Here is a 6,480-nt window from a genome sequence, read left to right on the forward strand (position 1 = left end):
AGAGTGCCATTTTTTACTTTCCTGGTCAATGGCTGTGCCGACACCCCTTAAAAAAAAAAAACAAAAAAAAAACATTCCGCATGTATGTGATTTTCCGAAGTTTGCGTAGACTTGTGAAGATTTTTCTAGTTTAATCGTTCATTTTTCATTACAAATTATATTATCAGCATATAGTTTGTGTGGAAAATTTGTGCAAAACCCAATGATTATGATATAATCATAATCGTGTATGTGAATTTTCACAGGGCATCTTGTGAAAGTGCTTTTTAAATTATGTCATACTACATTCATCAAAATCACACAGAGGGGTAATAACTAGCAAGCAACAAGAGAGAGGAGCAGGCTGTTTTATTTGTAAGAAGTTTTTCGCACCTGCATTCCAATTAACATCTTAATGTAATCCTTCCTCATGATCATGCAGTGTGTTTTCATCAGCTGAATGGGAGACTAAACACTAATAAAGTGTGACGAGACTCGCGTTGAGTGTGCAAGCCATTCGCGCATCACAAGCGATCAACTATTTAGTCCTTTTCGGTGAATCACACCTGCAAAATCGTAAAACTTTATTTCCAGGTTTCATTTATATTTTGAATAGACTCAGATTTTTGAACCCCACGATATGGGTTTACACTGGCAGCCAAAAGTTTGGAATAATGTACAGATTTTGCTGTTTCAGAAGGAAATTGGTACTTTAATTCACCAAAAGTGGCATTCAGCTGATCACAAAGTATAGTCAGGACATTACTGGTGTAAAAAACAGCACCATCACTATTTGAAAAAAGTCATTTTTGATCAAATCTAGACAGGCCCCATTTCCAGCAGCCATCACTCCAACACCTTATCCTTGAGTAATCATGCTAAATTGCTAATTTGGTACTAGAAAATCACTTGCCATTATATCAAACACAGTTGAAAGCTATTTGGTTCGTTAAATGAAGCTGAACATTGTCTTTGTATTTGTTTTTGAGTTGCCACAGTATGCAATAGACTGGCATGTCTTCAGGTCAATATTAGGTGAAAAATGGCAAAAAGGAAACAGCTTACCCTAGAAACTCATCAGTCAATCATTGTTTTGAGGAATGAAGACTATACAATGCAGGCCTTATGGGAAGAATTGCAAAGAAAAGGCCACTTTTGAAATAGAAAAAAAAAAAGAAAAAAGAAAAGGTTAGACTGGGCAAAGAAACACAGACATTGGACCATAGATAATTGGAAAAGAGTGTTATGGATCTTAACCCCATTGAGCTTTTGTGGGATCAGCTAGACTGTAAGGTGCGTGAGAAGTGCCCAACAGGACAGCCACATCTGTGGCAAGTGCTACAGGAAGTGTGGGGTGGAATGTCACCTGAGTATCTGGACAAACTGACAGCTAGAATGCCAAGGATCTGCAAAGCTGTCATTGCTGCACGTGGAGGATTTTTTGATGAGAACACTTTGAAGTAGTTTAAGAAGTTCTGAATTTTCTTTTTCAAATTGTAATAGTAATTTTTCACATTATTAATGTCCTAACTATACATTGTGATCTATTGAATGCCACTTGGTGAATAAAAGTACCAGTTTCTTTCCATAAGAGCAAAATCTGTACATTATACCAAACTTTTGGCTGCCAGTATATGTTTTTTTTTTTAATCGTTTAATGTAATTTTGAGTGTGACCGTGGTTTAAGGAGGGTGTACCTGTATGCAGGGTTGGAAATCTCAATGATTAATAGTGATGTTCTGAAAGCAAAAAGAAACAAATGAAACATGGAATGTAGGCTGTCATCCGCGCAGCCTGACCAAAGCAAAGCAGGTGCGTTAACTCAGAATCAGAATTAGCTTTATTGCCAAGTGTTCTCACATACACAAGGGAATTTTATTTTTATTTTTTTTTTTTTTTTTTTTGTGATAGGAGAAACAAGTGCACACAGAACATTACAGTGAGACACAGCATATAAAACAAGGTAAGAGTATAAATAGACATACAAATAATAGACATATAACAGAATGGCATATAAACATGTGCAAGTGGTAATGTTTGTGCAAGGTATGGATATGTACAGTTATTGAATTAAATATGTGAATTTACATATGTACATGAGATATGTATTTTCATTATTGCACTATGGGGGAGTCCTGAGGCAGTTTAATTGCTCATGAGGAAAATGGCCTGAGGGTAAAAACTGTTCTTGTGCCTAGATGCCTGGCGCTCAGTAGTGCTGGCCAGAGGGCAACAGTTCAAAGAGGAAGTGTGCAGGGTGTGTGGGGTCCAGAGTGATTCTACCTGCACGTTTCCTCACTCTGGAGATGTACAGGTCTTGGAGGGTGGGCAGGTGGGCACCAATAATCCTCTCAGCAGTTCTGACTGTCCATTATAGTTTCCTTCTGTCTGATTTGGTGGCTGAACCAAACCAGACAGTTATAGATGTACATAGCACAGACTCAGTGATGGCTGAGTAGAACTGTGTCAGCAGCTCCTATGGCAGGTTGAACTTCCTCAGCTGGCAAAGGAAGTACATTCTCTGCTGAGCCTTCTTCACAATAGAGTCTATGTTGGTGTCCCACTTCAGGTCCTGAGAGATGGTAGAGCCCAGGAACCTGAATGGCTCCACTGCTGCCACAGTGCTGTTCAGGATGGTGATGGGGGGAGTGCGGGGGGATTTCTCCTGAAGTCCACTATCATCTCTACTGTTTTGAGTGTGTTCAACTCAAGGTTGTTTTGACTGCACCAGACAGCCAGCTAATCAACCTCCCGTTTGTATGCAGACTCGTCACTGTCACGGTTGAGGCAGATGAACGTGGTGTCGTCTGCAAACTTCAGGAGCTTGACAGTGGGGTCATTTACAGTGCAGTCATTTGTATACAGGGACAAGAGCAGTGGAGAGAGAACACATCCCTGAGGAGCACCAGTGCTAATAGTGAGGGCCACGGATGTGAGTTTCCCCAGTCTCACTAGCTGCTGCCTATCTGTCAGAAAGCTGGCCAATGATCCATCGAGAGATTGGGGTGGGCATGGAGAGCTGGGACAGTTTGGTTGAGAGAACATCAGGCATTATGGTAGTGAAGGCTGAACTGAAGTCCACAAATAGTATCTTTGCATAAGTCCCAGGTCTGTTGAGGTGTTACAGTATAAAATGCAGTCCCATATTGACAGCATCATTCACAGACCTGTTTGCTCAGTAAGCAAACTGAAGGGGGTCCAGCAGGGGTCCAGATTTCCTTAGTGAGTGTGTTCTTGGCCTGGTTGTATGTTTTATCCCCACTTTTGTAAGCATCCACTTTGGCATGACGAAGCTGTCTGAGTTTTCCTGTAAACCATGGTTTATTGTTATTGAATGATGAAAATGTCCTAGTAGGGATACACATATCCTCACAGAAACTGATGTATGATGTCTGCAGCCTCAAAAACACTCCAATCAGTGCAGTCAAACCAGGCTTGTAGTTCCAGCTCTGCTTCATTGGTCCATCTCTTTACAGTTATTACTACAGGCTTAGCTGATTTTAGTTTCTGCTTGTAGGTCAGGAGAAGATGAACCAGACAGTGATCAGAGAGTCCAAGAGCTGCACTTGGGACAGAGCGATATGCATCCTTTACTGTGTAGCAGTGGTCCAATATTTCTTTCTTTGGTGGGGCATAAACGTGCATGACTTGTGATGCCGGCTTGCATGCGCTGCACGAGTCTGTTGGGTATACTGCCGTTTCGTCACATTTTAACTTTTTGTGTAGCCTCCCATTCAGCTAATGAAACTCGATTACATCAAGATGTAGATTGGAATGCAGGTGCAGAATTTATATAAATAAAATAGTCTACTCCTCTCTCGCAGTTGCTCGCATGCCAGTGATTACTCCTCCGTGTGCCAATGCTGGCATGCATGCCATGGGTTGCCGACCCCTGTACTACATACTTATGCTCAATTTACTCTCATTCTGAAGATACATACTTGTACTATATTTACAGTAAATTACTCTAGTCCTCCATACTTAAACATACTTACATAACTTTGATAATCTATTTTTATTAAGGCTGCGTCCAAAATCGCGTACTTTCAGAGCATGCACTGCATTTAATGAAGAACGTACTTGGCAGGTAAAAAAGTTTTTTGTTTTTTTTTCAGGTATGCAGGTGAGTAGTATGAATACATTCCATGACATACTTCATCCAGGAACGTGGGCATTGTCATGTGACCTGAATGTATGACGTAATAACAATAACCATTAAAATGATTTACTCAATTTGACCTAATGGAATATCTTTCTTTTTTCTTTTTTTTTCTTCCCTTTTGTCCCCAATTTGGAATGCCCATTTCCCAATGCACTCTAAGTCCTCGTGGTGGCGTAGTGGCAGAGGACGAATCTCAGTTGCCTCCGCATCTGAGACCATCAGTCCGTGCATCTTATCATGTGGCTTGTTGAGTGCGTTACCTTCACGCTATTCTCTGCGGCATCCACGCACAACTTGCCATTCGCTCTCGCCACTCACCAAGAGCGAGAACCACATTATAGCGACCATGAGGAGATTAACCCAACATGACTTTACCTTCCCTAGCAACCAGGCCAATTTGGTTGCTTAGGAGACCTGGCTGGAGTCACTCAGCACACCCTGGATTCAAACTCACAACTCCAGGGGTGGTAGTCAGCGTCAATACACGCTGAGCTACCCAGGCCCCCTGGAACATCTTTCTTGATATATATAGCACTTACATTTGAAAAGAGTTGCTGAATACTGAGGACTCGGACACCCTACACCATTGTCATACTGTTTTTTGAAACATAATATTATATACAGTTTATATACAGGTACTGTATGTAATCTTAAAGAAAAAGTACAGTATCATAGCAAAGTACATACTTTGCTTTTGTGCCCCTGTACTTACTCTTACAGTGCATTCAGTCAATGTGATATTTAAGTTTTTTTCTTTTTAATACATTTGCAAAGTTATCGAAAATCTGGTTTTTGCTTTGTCATTATTGGGTATGGAGTGTAGATTGATATGAAAAAAAGAAAATAATTTAAAGCATTTTAGCATAAGGCTGCAACATAACAAAATGTGAAAAAAATGAAGGGGTCTGAAAACTTTCTGAATGCACTGTAAATTAAAGTCCCCGTGAAGTGCCTTGACAAGTGCCGTTTCCTTTGGTCTGTTGATGTATTTTCCTATGGAAACATGAAGTTGGGGGTGGGACATGTCGAACGACTCCTGCCTTTTTAAAAATAGCCAATAGGCTTTAGTTTAAAAAGCTACATGCACACATACAGACACACACAATATAGAGACTGCTTTTCCACTGACTTGAGAACCGAACGATGATCTAACTGACCGCAACATAACCACCCCACAAATGCACACAGCACATTGCGGTCTTTGCCTAGGACAAGGCTGGAGCCATTGCGCAAGTCCAAGAATATCTTAGCTCTGCAGGTCCATACAATGCAAGTGAATGGTGGCCAGAACTTTGAAGGTCCAAAAAGCACATAAAGGCAGCATAAAAGTAATCCATACGACTCCAGTAAGTGGAGATTTTTAGTAAAAAGAGACTTAAATAATGATCTGTTTCATGTCATATTGCTTCTGAAGATATGGATTTAACCAATAGAGTCTTATAGATTACTTTTATGCTGCCTTTATATGCTTTTTAGACCTTCAAAATTCTGGTCACCATTCACTTGCATTGTATGGATCTACAGAGCTGAGATATTCTTCTAAAATTATTTATTTGTGTTCAGCAGTAAAAGAAAGTCATACAAATCTGGGATGACATTAGGGTGAGTAAATGATGAGAGAATTTTTTGATGAGAGATAGTTACATTTTTGTGATAACTATCCCTTTAAGCATGTTCAACCGGACTGTTGTTCACAATGTGTTGGCCAAGCTCTCGTATCTGCATACTTGTGTAAAGTATTGTGGAGATGGGGGCGTGGTCGAGCGACGTTCTGTGGAGAGCGAGGCCGGGAGAGGAAGAGCAGTAAGGATTGACACCTGTGGGAAATAATCTCTAACAGCTGTTTTGTGTTGTTGTGAGAGCTGGAGAGAGATATAAGGGCAGTCCAGACTGCCGAAACGGAGAGAGACCAACCTGAGTGTGTGTGTGTGTGCCCTGTTGAAAAGCAAACTGTGCGTGTTAAACTGAGTGAATAAAACCTTACGTGGATTATTTATCCAGCTCCCTCTTCCTCCTTCCTACCTGAACAATTGGCTTGTCACAGTGGTGCCGAAACCCAGGATTGGGAGGAAGATACGTCGTCATGGAGTCCTCGCCCTTTGCCAAATTATCTATACCCTCACCAGCATCCACCAAACTCAACATCAGTCTCTGCTTGAGCTGCTCCAGGAACAGGAGCAGCACTTCCAGGCCCTCCTACAAGCTCAAGCAGATGATCACAGGTGCTACGGAGCTTGATACCCCAGGGGGATTCTACCGATGTGCCCCTAGCCGCCGCCCCAGCTATATCCCACTTCATGCTCGTGAAGGTGGGACCAGTGGACAACCCAGAGGCATTC

This window comes from Myxocyprinus asiaticus, chromosome 49 (assembly GCF_019703515.2).
Source record: "Myxocyprinus asiaticus isolate MX2 ecotype Aquarium Trade chromosome 49, UBuf_Myxa_2, whole genome shotgun sequence".
In the NCBI taxonomy this organism is placed as follows: domain Eukaryota; kingdom Metazoa; phylum Chordata; class Actinopteri; order Cypriniformes; family Catostomidae; genus Myxocyprinus; species Myxocyprinus asiaticus.